Here is a 19353-nt window from a genome sequence, read left to right on the forward strand (position 1 = left end):
TATTCAATGTAAAGTGGACCTGAATAGTCCACTGGGCTTTCAGCAAGCGTGAGACAGATAGATGCTGCCCTAACATCCAACTTCAATTTCATTATCCTTGGAATGTCCTTTGCTATTCTCATTAAACAAAAATGATGGTAATTGACCCTTGTCCCTGGTGAGACAAACATATTTTGATTGGAAAGAGTTGAAAAACATCCCAAATGAAGAGCACTGTTTTGTTTTATACAATTAAACTTCTTGGTGAAGAGGATGCATTCTAGGGATGTCATTTTCTTGTAAAACTCACTGGATATATATTAAGAAGTCAAATTGATCACAAGTCCCATGAAATGACATCAAACATTTAATAAATACTAGACAAACAGAATCACAAGTAAAAAAGCAGATTATATCAGATTTGTAGAGAACACATTCCAGGTGAAGCTGGGTGCCAGGTCATGGTGATGAGAGAGGGGCTACAAGAGGGACAGTGAGCAAGGCCTGGCACTGAAGGCAATCTGCATTCAGATTAGGTAGCTTTAAGTATTTTCCTCTCTTCTCAAGAGTGGGCTGACCCTCCTGCCTTTGTATAAAGCTGAGTGTGGGCCAAATGGTAGACTTTTATCTGGGTAGTTACTAACCCAGGAAGGAGGGGGAACCCCTGAATTCAGAAAATATTAAATATTAAGGTAATGCCAGGTTATTTTGGGGAAAAGCAAAATAATCATTTGAGAGTCTGGGATAGAGAGGCAAAAGAGAAGTTTGATACAAGGAGAGTGCTCCTTAGTTCTGTAATGCATTTATTTATATCCACTATGAAAAAAAAATTGTTTGAGGTGACTGTGAATAAACACAGTGCAGTAGATTAAAGACCACAGTAAAGAAATCAGGGAGAAAAAAACACTATAGTAAGAGATAAATTTGATGTACAGTGGTACATATTTTAGGCATGATATAATTAATAGACAAAGCAAAAAAAGTGATGTTGGTGTTATCTTTTTTTGAAGATTTTATTTATTTATTTTTAGAGAGAGGGGAAGGGAAGGAGAAAGAGAGGGAAAGAAGGGGAACTCTCACATGTCCCTTTCTGGGAACCTGGCCTCCAACTCAGGCATGTGCCCTGACTGGGAATCAAACCGGTGACCCTTTGGTTTGCAGATCTGCACTCAATCCACTGAGCTGTACCAACCAGGGCATGATATTGGTTTTAAGGTGCATATTTCAATCCATGTTTGCTGGCCCTGAAGCATTCAGAACTCTTCTGTGGGGCATAATAAGAAAGATACTATGGTGCAACCCAGCAGCACACCTGATTGTGCTAACAAGAGTTACTAGAAATAGGCCTTCGACACATTCATCTAGCATCTCCATGGAAGACTCTTCAGTGACACCACACTGCCCTGAGAGTTGGCACCTTTTTAGAATCTTCTCTGTCTCTCTGTCTGCCATAAAAGACTAAATTTTCTTTCCATCTGATGCCAGTAATAGAATTCAAGGGCTGCCTATGTATAAAAATATTTCCTCATATGCTTATTTTCTGAATTTTAATAGAAAACTAAAGTTTTCTTTCCACAGTTATGGGAAAAAGGCATAATGAAATATTGAACATATTCTGATTGTGCTCACATCATATTTGTGTTTTACATTTAATGCCAATTACTTCTCAAAGAAATCTTATGAGGCAGCTAATATTTTTACCTCCATCTTAAAATATATTTTGATTATGCTATCACAGTTGTCTCATTGTTTTCCTTCCCTTTATTTCCCTGTGCCCTGCACCACCCCTCCCACCAGCATTCACCCACCCCCTTAGTTCATGTCCGTGGGTCATACATATAAGTTCTTTGGCCTCTTCATTTCCAATACTATTCTTAACCTCCTGCTGTCTACTTTGTAGCTACCATTTATGCTTCTTATTCCCTGTATCTTTTCCCCCATTCTTGCCCCTCCCCCTCCCTGCCGATAACCCTCCATGTGATCTCCATTTCTATGATTCTGTTCCTGTTCTAGTTGTTTGCTTAGTTTGTTTTTGTTTTTTTAGGTTCAGTTGTTGATAGTTGAGAGTTTGTTGTCATTTTATTGTTCATATTTTTTATCAAATAATATGGAATGCTTCACGAATTTGTTCGTAATCCTTGCACAGGGGTCATGCTAATCTTCTCTGTAACATTCCAATTTTAGTATATATGCTGCCAAAGCGAGCACTTTTTAGCTCCTTTTTAATGGAAGATTACATAAAGAGCCCAAGGTAATGAAGGTAGCAACTGAGTCGGAATTCAAACCCAGGCCCTCTGGCTCTTACTGCTTCTCAGTTATACCTCATTGTTATAAGATGCAAATACCGATGCACATTAAACAGAAACCCATTACCATTCATGTGTGGCTGATAAACGAATCAGTGGAGTAAAGGATTGCTCCCTCTCCCTCCTTTTTTTTTTTTTTTTTTTTTTTTTTTGATGGATAAATTGCAGGATAGATGATAGGTTGTCTGCTGATAGAAAAAGGAGTCCTAGATGTGAAAGTCAGGAGCAAACACCTGCTATGACATTTTTCTGTTTTGGCCTAGCAGGGTTGCTTAATAAGTGAAAAGTACTGTGCTTGGGGATGAGGGGATGTGCTAGAAAGAGGGAAAATCTTGAAGAAAAGGGAGCCATGAGAGTTATAAAAACAAATAAAAATAGATTTTACAGTTCTGCTTAGGATAGTGTGGAGCTCCAGTGAAAGGGAGTGAGTTTTAGCATTTAGAAAGGCCTAAGATCTAATTTTTTTGTAAAAAGCCTTTTAAGTTGTACCAATCAAAGATATTGGGGGAGAAAGCCACTAGGGTAACAATTTGGGCTGAGCCTTTAAAAAAATATATTCTCATTTCATACATGTACAACATGTGCACAGGTGTACACACACACAGGAAGTAAGGAATCAGGCAAGACCTTTGTGCTCCGGTAACTAACAGAGCTGAGCTACAGAATCTCTTCTAGTGCCTCTGGGTGTCCTGGCTTTCTCCAAATCCAACCTATCTTTGAAGATAATCCTGCAGCCGTAATAGAGGGAGGCCCAAGTTAGGAAAGGGTTGTGTAGTAGGTACTGATTTATTTCTAAAACCTCCAACTAAGTGTGGCTGCTAAGTTTGCTTTGGGTGGAATGAATTGGACTGCATAGGACCTTGGTCAAGTGGGCTGTATTTTCTCTGTTTCAAAAAATATAATTAACAGTACCTCTCATGATTGTTCAGAGGAAGCTAAATAGATAATGGAAGTAATGTACAAGATGAAAGGATAAAAAAGCCTTTAGAATGAGTTGTGTGGGGTTTTTTTTAATAATCCAAGATGGTAATATTTGACTGATTAAAAGAATTGTTTTCTCACTGACATTTTTTAGTAACGTCAAACTAATCGAAATTGTAGGAATATAAGACCCTTCTCCCCATGGAGGTTAAATAAAGCCACTCCACCCCAACTCCCAGTTGGACCTTGTTCAAAAGTAGTTATTTCTCATCACTGGGTCAAGAATATCCTTTGTTTTTCTGATAAAACTAAGAAAATCAGGTGTTCAGGATTTGGTGGTGGTGGGTTTCTTTTTTGAGAAGTTTACATTTATTCTCTATAATGAAAAGTAAAATGCTCATTGCAGAAAAAATTAATAATCTTATCTCACAGAGGTAACCATAGATAAAAGTTGTATTTCAGCGGTAAAATATTATAAGGAATTAGTTTTGTATTTGTCAGTAGTCAATAGGAATCCATAAGGAAAGCAAGCCAGTACTATAATTAAGTAATTTAGGACCAATGTTATTTGTATTTTTGTGATATTAGTAAAATATGAATTTGTATATAAGTAAACTAGAAATCTGTCTTCATAAAATAAAATTTTCATTTCAAGGAAAATTAAGATTTTAGGCTTTTTTAAGAAGTTAGTAATTTATTTTTTTAAGAGCTAGTGTCTAAAGAAGTTTTTAATATAATCTAATTTAACTAAGAGACATTTACAATCTCACCTGATCCAACTTCATAATCTTTTTGAGACATCATAAAGTTTGTAAGATGCCAATATTTATGTCCTTTCAGGGCATTTTATAACTTCAGTTTTCCTGAGGAAATGCTCTCCAAGAGGGTTTTTTTGGTTTTTTGGTTTTTTTCTTCCCAAGGGGTATTAATTGCTGGAGTGCTTAAGAAACAAAGTGTGTATAACTTGATATTAATGGGACATTCCAGTGCTGGTACTTACGTAGTCATTAACAAGTTGAGCCAGATCAACTTGAGTCAAGGTATCTGGCTAATCTAGAGTTTTAGATACTTCTGTTGAATGGGGGAAAAAATTCATACCTATTTTACATGATTACTTGAAAAATAAAATGAAATAATATTAGAACAACTACTGTTAATTTGACATGTTTCTACCCTCTACCAACCTCCAACAAAACCATAACCACATCTGCAAAACTTTAGGCAAGAGCCAATGAGGTCTAGATTTAGAGAACCACATTTTGTACAATTTTAGGCAGTATTTTGTAATTGACTAGATAAGATGATGAGAGAACAGAATTGAACATAACTAATTGTCTGTCTGTGGAATGTGGAAATGAAATATGTTTAGGTATGGTTCCATAATATCTGATGATAGTTAATACATATTTAGTATTAATGATTTGCTAAATATTTTTAGTAGTCTGTTTTACTTCATACCTATGAAAACTGTATGAAATAGGTTAAATTATTTATTTCATTTTACAGATATAGAATGTTGTGTCTCTGTTGTATCTCTGTTGTAAATACAGAGAGGTTTAGGAGCATGTTCCCAAGGCCTTTTAAATAGAGGAGCCAGAATTTGAACTAGGCAATCAGATTCCAGAATTCTTGCTTTCCTCTGCCCCATTTTATTGAGATACGGTGACACACAAGCACTGCATAAGTTTAAGGTGCACAGTATAATGATTTGATTTACAAATGTTGTGAAATGATTACCACAGTGAGTTTCATCCATCACTTCATACAGTTACCAAAAAAAAATGTTTTTTCCTTATGATGAGAACTCTCAAGATTTACCCTCTTAACAATTTTCATATATATCATATGGTAGTGTTAACTATAGTCATGTTTTACATTACATCCTAGTAGTTGTATCTTTTGATTGTCTTCATCCAGTTTGCCATCTCCTCACTTCCAGTAACCACAAATCTGATCTCTTTTCTGTGAATTTGGTTTTTGCCTTTTTTTTTAAGATTCCACATTTAAGTGAGATCATACTATATCTGACTTATTTCACTTAGCATAATGCTGTCAAGGTTCATCCATGTTGTCACAAATGCAGGATTTTCTTTTTTCTTTTTTCTTTTTTGTAATGGCTGAATAATATTCATTGTTTGTATACATATACCAGAACTTCTTTAGCCATTCATCCGTCAGTGGACACTTAGGTTATTTCCAGGTCTTGGCTGTTGTAAATACATCTCCTATGAACTTGGGGGATGCAGATATCTCTTCACCGTAGTATTTTTGTTTTCTTTGGTTTTATTCCCATGAGTGGGATTGCTGGGTCATTTTGTGGTTCTGGTTTTAGTGTTTTGAAAACCTCCAAACTGTCTCCATAGTGGCCATATTAACTTACATTCTCAATATCAGCACACATGGGTTCCTTTGTCTCCATTTTCTCACTAGCATTTGTTATTTCTTGATCTTTTTGTGGTTTCTGTAGTTTTGCCTTTTCCAAAATGTCTCATATGTAGGAATTATACAGTACTTAGGCTTTTCAGACTGGCTTCTTTCACTTAGCAGCATGCATTTAAAATTCTTCTATGTCTTTTTGTGGCTTCATTTCTTTTTATAACTGAATAATATTCCATTGTATGGATATACCACATTTTGTTTATTCACTCACCTGTTGAAGGACATCTTGCTTGATTGCTTCCAGTTTGGGGCAATTATGAAAAAAAACTGCTCAATATTTCTTTGCAGGTGGTTGTGTTATATCTCCTTGAAGTATTGATCCTTCATCATTGTATAATGCTCTTCTTTATCCCTGATAACTTTCCGTGCTCTGAAATCAGTTCTCTATGAAATTAATATAGCTACTCCCATTTTTTAATTAGTGTTAGCAGGGTATATCTTTCTCTGTCCTTTTAATCTATATGTCTTTATATTTAAAGTGGGCTTATTGGTAGATAAGAATTGGGTCTTTTTTTGATTCATTCTAACAGTTTCTTTTAATTGCTGTATTTAGACCATTGATGTTTAAAACAGTTATTGGTATAGTTGGATTTTTATCTACCATGTTTGTTACTATTTTCTGTTTGTTGCCTTGAATTTAATTGAGTATTTTATTGCTCATTTTTCTGTCCTTCTTAGCATACCAATTACACTTTAAAAAATTTAACCAAAATTTTTTTAATGGTTGCCCTAGAGTTTCCACTATACATTTACAAATAATCCAAGGTCACTTCCAAATAACACTGTGTCACTTCTTGGATAGTGCAAGCATGTTATAACAACAAAATACTTGATGCCTCCTGCTTGTTACTTGTATCATTGCTGTCATTTGTTTGGCTTATGTATAAGCATATATAATCAGATACATCGTTATTATTATTTTGCACAGAATTGTTATGTGTTAGATCAATTAAGAGTAAGAAAAATAAAAGGTTTTATTTTACCTTTACTTAATCATTATTCAGAGCTCTTTTTTAAGTAAATCTTAGTTCCTGACCTATATTACTTCCTTCTCTCTGAAGAAAAACTTTTAACACTTCTTGTAAGGGAGGTCTACTGGTAACAAATTTTCTAAATTTTTGTTTGTCTCAAAAGGTCTTTGTTTATTTTTCATTTTTGAAGGATAATTTCATAGGGTACAGAATTTAGGATGGTGAGTTTTTTCTCTCAACACTTAATTATTTCACTGTGCTTTCCTCTTGCTTGCATGGTTTCTTTGGAGACTCAGATCTAAATCTTATCTTTGTTCCTATCTATGGGTGAGATGTTCCCCCCTCACCCCTGACCTCTTTCAAGATTTTTTTCTTTATAGTTGATTTTCTGAAACTTGAATGTGATATGCCTAGAAATAGTTTTGGGGGGCATTTTTTATGCTTGGTGTTGTCTGAGCTTCCTGAATTAGCAGTTTGGTGTCTGACATTAATTTGGGGGATATTTCGGTCATTATTGCCTCAGGTGATGGAGCTAATTCCTTTCTGTCCATCTTTTCCTTTTGGTAATCCTATTATATCTATGTTACACCTTTTATAGTAGTCCTACAGTTCTTGGGTATTTTATTTCTTTTTTTGTTTTGAAGTCTTTTTGTCTTTTCAGTTTAGGAAATTTCTGTTGTCATATTGTATTTCTTTTTGATTCTTTTTTAGAATTTCCGTCTCTGTGCTTTTTCCATTAAAGCCTTTAACATTAATCATAGATTTGTTTGTTTTTTTTAAAGTTTCTGATCTAATAACTCCAACATTCTGGCCATATCTGACTCTGGTTCTGATGCTTGTTCAGCCTCTTCAGACTATGTTTTTTGCCTGTTATTATGCCTTGTAATTTTATGTTGAAAAGTGACAATGACGTGGGCAAAAGGAACTGAGACACATAGGACTTTAATAATATAGTGGTAAGGTATGGGTGGAAGGGAAGCATTCTATACACTTATTATTAGGTCTCAGTCTTATGGGTATCCCCTGGCCCTGAACTATGAACTTGACCAGTGCTTTTCAGTTTCCTGCACCTTAGATGGGACAGGATGGCTAGAGGGGATTGGAGTTGGGTATTCCCCCTTTTCTCAACTCAATTAGGTACTGATAAAAATCCCAAAGGTTAGGCTCTGGTAAAGTAGTTTCTCCTGAGTGCCCACTTTGTTAAGAACAAAATGCTTTGGCTATTTCACATGGATCCTTTTCTTTTCCTCCTGCCTGAAGCAAGAGGGCAGTTTTTCTCTAATATTCACTGTGAGGACCTGATAGAGCTCCTAGAGAAAAAAACTCACTGAAGTGTGCCACTTCCCACCCCCACTCCATTCACCTCAATGACTGGGACCCGCTGGAATTTTTCTCAGACTTGTCCACACTGAGCTTCCAACAATTTGTTGATTATAGTTCACATTTTCCTACTCTGGCACTGGTTCCCAGGGAGTATCTGCTCTGGTAAGTTGTGATTTCTGTCTTTCACCTGTCTGCAATTTTGGAGGCAGTTATTTGCCCTATGGGCCTCACTTCCCTGATGCATGTAAAAAGAGTTGTTGATTTTTCAGTTTAACTATTTACTTGTTAAGGCAGAGTGGTAACTTCTAAGCTCTTCATGTCTTTCTGGAAACTGGAAGTCCTATATATACTTTTTTCCATTCCATTGTCTTTTTTTTTTTTTTAACCCTCACCCAAGGACATTTTTCAATGAGAGAGTAAGAGAGGGAAAGATGGAAGGAAAGAAAGAGAAAGAAAGAAAGAAACATTAATTGACTGCCTCCACCGGGGATTGAATCCACAACCAGTGTACCCTGACCAGGACTCAAACCTGCAGCCTTTCAGTGTACAAGAAAAAGCTCCAACCAACCAAGCCACACTGGCCAGAGCTCACTGTCTTTTTAATTTTCCATTGGTTGTATATTTTTTGAAGTTGATATATTATATAATAACTTAAATTTCTTCTGATGAAACAGATTGTTAATTTTTTTTAGAGTTTTTGATAACAAAGCTTGCCTCTGTGGCTTTGTCTTTTTCATTCTTGGATATTTATAAAAACTTCAAAGTCTATTTTGGAACTTTTATGGTTTATTTTTTAACTGTCCTCAATAGTAATAAATATTTTGCCTTTTGATAAAATGGCCTTACTTTAATTTTGGGAAATCATTCAGAGCCAGGTATGGTCAATAGCATAGATATTATTTTTGGTTTAGAGCAGGGGTGTCAGGCTCATTTTCACCAGGAGCCACATCAGCCTCGTGGTTGCTTTCAAAGGGCCAAAGGTAATTTCAACTCCTTAAGAATTAAGGAGTAGTTACATTTATTCAGTCCTAAAATTATTTTGGCCCGTTGAAGGCAACTGTGAGGCGATATGGTCCCCAGTGAATATGAGTTTGACAACTCTGGTTTAAAGGACATTATTTACTGTTAAATATTAGGCCGATTTTTCTTATGTCATTTATAATTTCGTTTTGAGGGCAGCTTCAGAGAAGTTTCTCAAATGGTTTATTTGTGGATATGCTCTTCAAGGATTAAAATCATGGCTTATTGATTATAAATTGTTAGAACGTTTTTTAAAAAAGGTCTCATCCTGGCTGGTGTGGCTTGATTGGAGCGTTGTTCCTTGGACTGAAGGGTTGATGGTTTGATTCCAGTCAGGGCACATGCCTAGGTTTCACGTTTGTTTTCCAGTGGGGGCACCTACGAGAGGCAACTGATCCATGTTTCTTTCTAACACCAGTGTGTCTCTTCCTCTCCCCCCCCCCCCCACCCCTCTAAAATCAATAAGCAGCATGTCCTTGGGTGAGGATAAAAAAAAAGTCTCACTTTCCTTTTTTATTGATTGATTTGATAGAGAAAGAGGGCAGAGAGAGAGAAACAGAAAAACATCAATTTGTTGTTCCACTTATTTATGCATTCATTGGTTGCTTCCTGTATGTGCCCTGAGTGGGTGTTAAACCTGCAGCCTTGGCAGCTGTGACATACCTGGATGACACTAACCAACTGAGTACCTGGCCAGGGCTTCACTGAGGTGAAGGCAAAATGATCTGAGTAGGTGTTATATGGCATTCTGAAATGTAAGATTTTTAAGACAGTAGTTTTAAGAATTGGAAAATATTTTATTGCAGCTTATTTGTTTGTTCATTAGTGTTAATTGACCTATGTTAAGGGCCCAATTTTGATAATATAAAGAAAGTCAATATCTTATTCCAGCCTCAGGCAAGAATTTCACACTCTATAGGAAAACTGTTACTTATTGATTACCTTTACTGGCAACATCTCTGGTGAATTTTTAGGCATTAAAGATATTGAAGCAGGAAACGTTGGCCAAGATGTTATTTATGTTGGGAATTCAGGAATCCTACTGCTGAAGGATGTAGAATTATAATGTCAGGTAGATTGTTTGGAAGAGAACGTGGATAGCACTGGAGGAATAATATTATATATAGTTAATGAGTTAGATACTTGCTTCAAATTCACCCCTTCTTCCTGAGTCAATCACTTTGTATTATAATTAAATATTACATTATTAGACAGTTGTCTAGGAGGAAGAAACATTTTTCATCTTTTTGATTACTCTCTCTCTAATTACTTTTCTGGCCCTGTTCTAGTGACAGATAATATTAAAGAAACATTGGAATATTTATGAGTTATCTAATTTTCTGGAATACAGAATTTAGTCTTTGAGAACAGCTGTATTACATATCTGTGTCTTAGCATTGGCTTGTATTTAAATTAGAACATAAGAGATGAGTTCTGAGAAAATTGCTTAAATATATATATAATACATACACATTTATTTTTATTTACTTTTTGTTTTAACATATTAATTAAATATTTTAAATTGGTCTAATTTTCAGTTTATGGAAAAGTTGCAAGAATAGCATAAAGAATTCTCTGTACCATTCTCTTATGATTTCACTGTTAACATTGAATAAAATTTACTTTCTCTCTCTTTCCCTTTCTTTTTACTCTCATACCCTTTGTTTCAGTCATTCTCTCTCTTTTCCCCCATATTTTGTTCCGAACCCTAACTTAGAGATGTCATGCTCCTTTATTTCTGAGTACTTCAGTTCATGTTTCTTTAGAACAGATTCTCTTACATAACCACAACACAGTTAACAAAATGAGTAAATTAGCATTGATTTAATCATCTAATCTTAACTTTATTCCCATTTAATAGTTGTCTGAATGATATTCTGTATAGGTGAAGGAAAACTCAGATGGTATGTTGCATTCGGTTGCCACATCTCTTCAGCCTGTTCTTAAGTCTTTTTGTGTTTCATGCCACTGGCACTTTGAGTACAGGCCAATTATTTTGTAGATTGTTTCTCAGTTAGGTTTGTCTGTTTCCTCATTACTGTTTCAGGTTAAAATAGGGGTTTTGTTGTTATTGCTGTTGTTTTATTGTGGTAAAAAATAATACATTTTCTCTCTAAACAGTTTTTAAGTGTCTGTTATAGTACTGTTAATTATACACATCGTTGTACAACAGATCTTTATCCGTTAACCACTTTCTACTTTTTGTTTCTATTAATACGACAACGTTAAAAACCTCATGTAAGTGGAATCATGTGGTGCTTGTCTTTTTGTGACTGGCTTAGTTCATTTAATATGTCCTCAAGGTTCATTGATTTTGACAAAAAAATTTAAGAGTAAATGATTTTCTGTTATATATATATACACCACATTTTGTTTATCCATTAGTCTGTTGGGGACATTTAGATTGCTTCCATGTCTTGGCTGTTGTAAATAATACTACAGTGAACATGGGTGTTCATGTCTCTTTGCAGTCCTGTTTTCAGTTCTTTTGGATATATACCCAGAAATTTGATTGCTAGATCATGTGTTAGTTCTGTTTTTAATTTTTGAGGAAACTCCATACTGTTTCCACAGAGGCTGCATTTTATCATCCTACCAACAGTGCACAGGAGTTCCAGTTTCTCCACATTAACACAAAATATAATTTTTGTTGTTTTTGTTTGTTTTTAAATTTTTTTATTGATTTATTTTTAGAGGGAAGGGGAAGGGGAGAGAGAGGGGGGAGAGAAACTTCAATGTGATAGAAAAACATTGAAGGGTTGTCTCTCCTACATGCCCCAACTGGGAACTGAACCCGCAACCTAGGCATGTGCCCTGACCAGGAATCGAACCAGCGATTTTTTGCTTTGCGGGGATGATGCCCATCCATCTGAGCCACACTGGTCAGGGTTTGTTGTTGTTTTATAGTGGCCATCCTAAAGAGCATGAGGTAATACTGCATTGTAATTTTAATTTGTAATACGCTAATGATTTAGTGATGTTGAGCATCTCCATATGTTGTTGACTATTTCTGTAGTTCTTCAAAGAAACTGCTCTTCAAGTCCTTTGCTTATTTTTTTGTTGTTCTCGAGTTGTAGGAGTCTTTATGTATTCTGAATGTTAACCCCTTATTATATGTTTCACAACTATTTTCTCCCATTCTGTTATTTTCCTTTTCACTCTTCTGCTTATTTCCTTTGCTGTGCTGAAGTTTAAGTTTGGCACGGTCCCATTTGCCTATTTTTGCTTCTGTACCTGTGCTATGGTATCAGCCAAGAAATCATAGTCAAACCTAATGTCATGAAGCTTTTCCCCTCTTGTTTTCTTCTACTTTTACGTTGCAGGTCTTATGTTTAGGTCTTTAATTCATTTTGAGTTACTATTAGTATTTGTGTATGATGTAAAATAATGGACCATCTTCATTCTTTTGCATATGAATTTCTCAGTTTTCCAAAACCATTCTTTGAAGAGGTTATCCTTTCTCCATGTGTAGTCTTGATACCCTTTTAGATCATTTGGTAATGTATGCTAGGATTTATTTCTTGGCTCTGTTTTATTGGTCTGTGTGCCTGTCTTTATGCCAGTACCAAACTGATTTGATTATTGTAACTTCCTAATATGTTTTGAAATCCTAAATGTATTTTTAAGTGAGATACTTTATATCTGCAGTAGGGTTGGTTTTTGAAAAGAGCATTTGGCAAAATGTTTAGTAAAGAGTCTCTTTAGTAAAGGAAATTAATTATTCATTGCCCTCCACTTTATTTTTTGTATGTTTGGTTTTTTGCAGCTCTGTTAAGAGTTCTATTTCAAAACATCTGATGTGTTCTATATACGGAGTTTACTTCTTTGTCCGTTCAGTACTCTGCTAATATTAAAACTAATCTGTTTATAAGAATACTGCTGTTTAATCTCTTAAATTCCTGATTATTTAGTGGGCTATGGAGGTATGTTATCTTTCTGTGACTTATTAATTATTTTTATACTATTAAATATACTAGATACAAGAGGAGAATGTGTATTCTTGCACACATCATATATAATTATAGAATTAGCTTGTAGTGGTTAGCTACTTCCTGCACCGAGATGTCTAAGTGAGGCTTTTTACCCTCATTCTGCATTTGTTAAATGATTGGTTGAGAATGAATGAGAAAGTAAGTGGTCTGAACAGAAAGTAGAGGAAAATCTCAGATAGTACCTAGGGATCACTGACCCTGAATATTATTTTAAAAACAAAACCTTTTTAGACTCACAGAATAACATGCTTCTATTTTATTTTTAAATAGATTGTGCATTCAGATGATTTCAAAACAAAAAGTATATAAAAACAACCTCATTCCTGTCCACTCTTCACTCCAGTCACCCACCCCTTATATAAGTAACCACTTTTATTAGTCCATATATTCTTTTAGGGTTTTGCTATGCAAATTCAAGCACATAAGACTTTATATTTTTATATTCCTTTTTAGCATGCTATTTCATGTACTTTTTGGCACCTTTTTTAAAAATAAGAGTATAATCTGGAAACTGCCATCTTAGCATTTAGTGTGTGTCCTCACTCTTTTTTACTGCTCCATAATAGTGTACTTTGTTTGGATATGCCATTATATTATCTAGTTGCCTATAGAAGGAAACTTGGATTGTTTTTAGTCTTTTGTAGTTACAAATAGTGCTTCAGTGAATAACTATGAATAAACAATTTCATAAAGGTGTGAGTATATCTTATTTCTTACAGAAATTGCCAAGTTGCCCTATAGTGGTCATACCATTTTGCACTTCCACTGGCAATATGTGAGAGTGTTTCGGGCTGGGTCACAAGATTGGTTTTGAATTTTTTTAATTTTTACCAGTCTCATAAGTGGAAGATGATATACTTTGGTATAGTATTTCTTTTAAATCCTTAAAAAAATTGTTTTTAGATTTCTAGAGAAGTAGCAAAAGGAGTTCATAGTGTTCCTGTATACCTCTTATCCAATTCAGTTTTCTTTAATATTCTCATCATGTATTACTGTGGTGCCTGTGTCAAAGATAGGAAATCAGTGTTAGTACATTATTCTTAACTAAAACCCAGACTTTACTCTTAATTTTTCTTAGTATAGTTCTAATTTGGACTCTTGTTATGAATGAGGTTGAGTGTCTTTTCTATGTTTACAAGCTATTAGCAATTTTATCCTTGAACTGTTACTGGTTTTTTTGTCCAGTTGTCTGTTGAGTTGTTAGAAAATGAGGGAGGAAGAATCTAAAGAAGACTTAAGAAAAAGCATAATTAGAGGGAGAATAAAAGGATCATTATCTTTACACATTTTTTTTTAAGTTCACTATTCACTATTGCATTCACTATTCACTATTCACTATTGCACTCCTTAGGTCCTGTCTAATATAATTTTCATTTTCACCAATAACTTTATTGATTTAGAGTATGTCAGGTATTTCTCACATAGTAGAATGTTCATTATTCTCAGTGTTTTGATTTGATCTCTGTCAATTTCCACTGGTCTACCCAACTGTGGAGCATCGTCCAGCAAGAAATCTCCAGCATGAAACTTTGCAAACCGCTTTTGACACGTTCAGTCAGTCACAGCACCTTCTCCATACACTGCACAAATCTTTTTATGCTTTTCAGTTACATTTTTACTTTTCTTGAAATAATAAAGCATAATATGCCAAAAATGTCATTTATTTTCTTCCACTTTCAGTATTAAAATTCAGTTTTTATGCTACACAAAAATTGACCAGTTTTGATGAGGGTTTTTTTTTTTAAGTGCACGCTGATATGACAGCTGTCACAATATAGTCTAACAAAATCATTTCAAAAGAAGTTAAAGACAACTAAGCACTACTAGAGCCATCTTACAGAAAAAACCAAACAAACTTTTTGGCCAACCCATACTTATCCATTCTCATGATCTGTGGTTTCAGTAGTTGTCATCACTGGTACTAATTTTTGCCGGTAGTACTTGTTATTTGTATAAAATACTAATTCTTCAAAGTGGGAGAGGAATGTCTGCTGGTCAGCAAAAACACTAAGAATAATCCTTATTATAGTATAAACCTGGGGCTTTTTTGTAATCAGTAAAGAGGCTTGGATCACTATGTGATCTTGTGGAAAGTAGCCTTGGACTCCTCTGCATTTGTACATTGGGAGGGAGTTTAAGGGAGGTCTCTGGCCAAGTCTCATAACTGTAGGAAATCTCAGAGAATTAAAGTCAAGATTCATGATCTTGACTTTGAACATTAATGCTCTCTTGGTTTAATATTAAGAACTGCTAGGCTTGGAGTCTATCAGAACCTTGGAGAGCTCCAGGCAAAGGAGAGATGGTGCTTGGGTTGCTTCTGAACTTTGAAATACACTTGCTTGTCAGTAACTATTTTCAAACTTACTTGAAGCCTGAGAAAAAGATTTACAAACTTTAAAAGTTCAGTCAATGTATTTCACATTAGGCATAAGTAAAGTTTATAATATTTTAAGAGCAAAGACTTGGGTTTAGATCAGTATTTCTCAAAACATTGTCCAACATGACTTGGGAACTTGTTAGAAATGTGAATTCCCAAGCTCCTGTCCACATCTACTAAGTCAGAAATTGGTAATCAAGCTCAGTAATCTGTTTTAGTAAGCCATGCAAATGATTGTGGTGAATGCTAAAGTTTGAGAAACACTGGGTTAAAGGCTTCGATGATCTCACGTCAAGGAGAGACTTTTGTCAAATCCCTAGACTTCAACTCTCCTTTAAAAAAAAATACACACACACATACCGCTTATATATGTGCATACAGCTTCTGTGGACATATGGTTCTGAATTTTTGTTCATTTTGAAGGTTGATTTGGGTCGTATAGCCTCCAATCCAGTCTCATTATTGATAATTTGTGTCTCTTGTGGTTAAGTATGTTCCCTGTCTTTGCTCCTGCAGCTCTGTCTGTGATGCCCTGGCATCCACTCTCTCTCTGCCTTATAGTATTGATACTATTCTAATTTAGAAGGGAGTCTGTTATACACGTTGTACTTGAGGTAAAGTCAGTGTGGGTTGTTAGTGAGTTCATTAAATTAATAAACACAATTATGTTATATAAGAAAGGAAGTGCAGAATTGGAAGATGAGATAGACCATTGAGTTTTTAAGTGAACAGCACTCTTGGAAGGTGCTATTGTTAATACTTTCAAAGAAGAGCCTTCACAAACAAGGTGTACTTGTGTCTCTGTCTAATTTTGTTACCTCCATTAAAGGGAGTGGATATTGGCTAATAGTTTGCAGAAGTAAAATGTTTAGGAAATTCAGAGATACATGAAAATAGTAGCAGCTGTGTGTAAAGATGGATTTTTGCTTCTTTTTGTGTTAAAAAAGAATCATTGAGCTCTGGCAGGTAGCTCATTTGATTGGAGCGTTGTCCAGATGCTCCAGGGTTGCTGCTTCAATCCTCGGTCAGGGCACATACAAGAATCAACCAATGAACGCATGAATAAGTGGAACAACAAATCTATGTCTCTCTCTCTCTCTCTCCCTCCATCCCCCTCTCTTTCTGTCTCCCTCCCTCTCCATCTCAAAAAATCAATTTAAAAAATTATCCTTGATAATTCTTAGATAAATCTTAGAAATTTTCTGGACTTGAAATAATTTTAAGTGGGAAACTATAATAGTTGTTGGTTTTCATATTTAACATGTTTTTAAGAAATCTTAGAGTAACTGATGCACTAGGTTCGCAGTAGCTTTTTTACCTGCATTTCTGTGAACTGATCATTTTTATCTGTAGATTAATTTTTATTATCTTTGATTATTAAATGTAATCTATAAGTTTGAACATTTAAGTCCAAAGTCAAACAAAAACAATATTTTGATTTATCTATATGTTTGCTCCCTTTGATATTCAAAGAAGTTTTCATGACTGCTATAATGATTAGAATTTAATTTAATATTTAACATCTGTGATGTAATGGGAAAAATATTGAGCTCTGAGTCAAAGCCCTGAAACTCGTGTTCAACTCATCAGGTTCTTAACCTTTCATAGTTTTCTGATCTGTAAAATAAGGTGTTTCTAGCTCTGCATTATATAACTTTTATTATTTTTATTAACATGTAAATTAACTGATACATTTGATCTTCACTTTAACTTGCTTTTTTGTTTTGTATGGTTTCTTTTTTAAGAATGAATCCAGTAGTGTTACACTAGAAAGAAAAAAGTTGACAGGGAGGAGGAGAGGGGAGGTTTGAAAAAGGGAAAAAGTCAAAATGGATTCCAGGAATAAGAAAAAACTTAAAAAGAAAACTATCCAAGTTTTATTTTATGACACTGAGATTTTTTTTGCTTTTTAAAAAATCTTATTTTTTTACTTACTAATTTTTACTTATTAATTTTTAGTAAGAGGGTAAGGGTGGAGAAAGACAAGGAGAGAAACATTGATCAGTTCCTCTCTCATGCCCCCAACCGGAGACCTGGCCCACAACTCAGGTGTGGGCCCTGATTAGGAATCAAACCGGCAACCTTTCACTTTGCCAGACAGCACCCAACCCAGTGAGCCACACCAGTCAGGGCAAGGTTTTTACTTTTTATATGTTGCTTCAATGACCATCTTTAGTTATATAATTTCCCCCCACACCTGATGTTTTTCCATCAACATGAGGAAAGGGAATCATGTGATTAATTGAACATCTGGGTTCTGATTTGGACAACCCTTAGGAACTATTAATTTTTAAGATTTTTTACTCTGTTTACTAGAGGAAAGAGAGCTACTATATAATTTGGGTAAAACTAATTGGAGTCTGAATCTCCCAGCATATCTTTGTTTATTCTAGCTTTCCTCTTGACACACAGATTAAATTTTTTTTTTTTTAACTCAGAAGCACTTATTCTGGGCATCCCCTTGCATGTTTTTTTTTTTTTAAACCAATACAAAAATTTATTTTACAAAAAGTTCAATGTGAAAATATACACAGCTTGATTTTATATTGTAGTAAAACAGGTGGTATGGAGAAGGGACTCTGGAAGCAATTGATTTCTCAAGTGAACACAGACAGCCATTCTTTATGCTTGGTCCAAGACTTCTAACACGTTGACACTATTTCCTCGCATTGCCACCATTCCAGTATTGTTCTGTTGCCCACTAGTGGCCATCTCCACACATTCATCTATCACAAGATTCATAAAGGGACAAAATCCCCACAATATCCCTGGACATGTCTGCCACCATTTAATTTCAACGGTAATTTCTTGTCCATAGATTTTTTTAACTGGAGAGCTTTGCTCATGGTATCTACTCAAGGAGCTCAAAGATCCTGCCGATTGGAATTCCCCCGTGCATCCTTTCTCTTGTTAGTACCTAGCACATTGTAGACCCTCTATAATACATGTTGGACTTAAGAGAAAAAAACAGTTTGTAAGGAGAAAACTCTGAAAGTATAGTAAATATTTTCTCCACCCTCACTGCATTTGGTGTCTGTGGCCTCTTTATTTTCTTTAATTCCTGTTTAGAAGACAAGCAACTTTAGGTAAAAAAAAAAAAAAAATGTTCCTAATAAAAATGGAGTAATTTTGATGATTTTAAAAAGCATTTAAAATCAGGACTTGCCGTTCTCTTGATTACATCCCTTTATCCATTTGTAAAACAGTTGTAAATCTCAGAGTTTGGCTTATAGTTTGTTGCTCTTTCAAATCAGAGAGAATGAATTTTTATGTGAAAACTTTCAATTTCGAAGTAAATGTCTTTGTTAGAAGTGTGAGAGAAGAATGTGTCTGACAGGTATTAAGTCGGGGTTTTTAAGAAGGGTCAAACAGTTTGTGGTCTCCTTTATTGGAGGTATTCAAGCTGAATTTGACAGCCTTTTCTTGTTAAAAATTTTTTTTTAATTTTTATTGTTATTCAATTACAGTTGTATGCCTTTTCTCCCCTTCCCTCCCCCCCACCCCAGCTGAACCCACCTCCCTCCCCCACCCCCACCATCCCCCCGATTTTGTCCATGTGTCCTTTATAAAAAATTTTTTATAATTGTAAAGAATTAGTTTTTATCATATTAACTGTTTCTTGAGGGGGTTTTTTGGTGGGGGAGGTTGGTTGTTTTCATAGACTATTTTATTACCTGAACTAAGATGGGAGGGAGGAGATCGACCTCTCTGGGGCTTGATCTTCCTTAGATGGAATTCCAGTTTGTTCTCCAGCACAAAGCTGCCGGCTTAGCCACCTTAAAGTGACGCTCCCAAGAAACTTTCCCAGCTCTGGGGGAGGAACTCCTTCAGAAACTTTTATTCTTAATCATATTTCTCTTTACATTTTTTGACTGTTTTTGTTTAAATTTCTTCCTCAGGAGTCAGTTTTGCCCCACGTGATTAGTGGCACTTGTACCATTGCAAGGTATTGCGTGCTGTTGATAAACACATGCTTGTTCCTCATTGCGGTCTTGGTGCAGACCAGCTTATTACTGGATGCATTA

The 19353-nt window shown here is 35.1% G+C and overlaps 1 protein-coding gene, 1 non-coding gene and 1 pseudogene across 4 annotated transcripts in view; 1 reads left to right on the forward strand and 2 right to left on the reverse strand.

The window, feature by feature from the left end:
- EPC2 (enhancer of polycomb homolog 2) overlaps positions 1-19353 on the forward strand; it is a 113275-nt gene that overhangs the window by 43256 nt on the left and 50666 nt on the right. The gene's annotated exons all lie outside the window — the stretch shown is intronic.
- On the reverse strand, positions 2081-2187 carry LOC112313196 (U6 spliceosomal RNA). Its single transcript, XR_002975661.2, has one exon. It is a non-coding gene; the product is annotated as a U6 spliceosomal RNA (small nuclear RNA).
- Positions 17770-18359, reverse strand: LOC112313004 (small nuclear ribonucleoprotein G pseudogene; annotated as a pseudogene).

This window comes from Desmodus rotundus, chromosome 2 (genome assembly GCF_022682495.2).
Source record: "Desmodus rotundus isolate HL8 chromosome 2, HLdesRot8A.1, whole genome shotgun sequence".
Taxonomy (NCBI): Eukaryota; Metazoa; Chordata; class Mammalia; order Chiroptera; family Phyllostomidae; genus Desmodus; species Desmodus rotundus.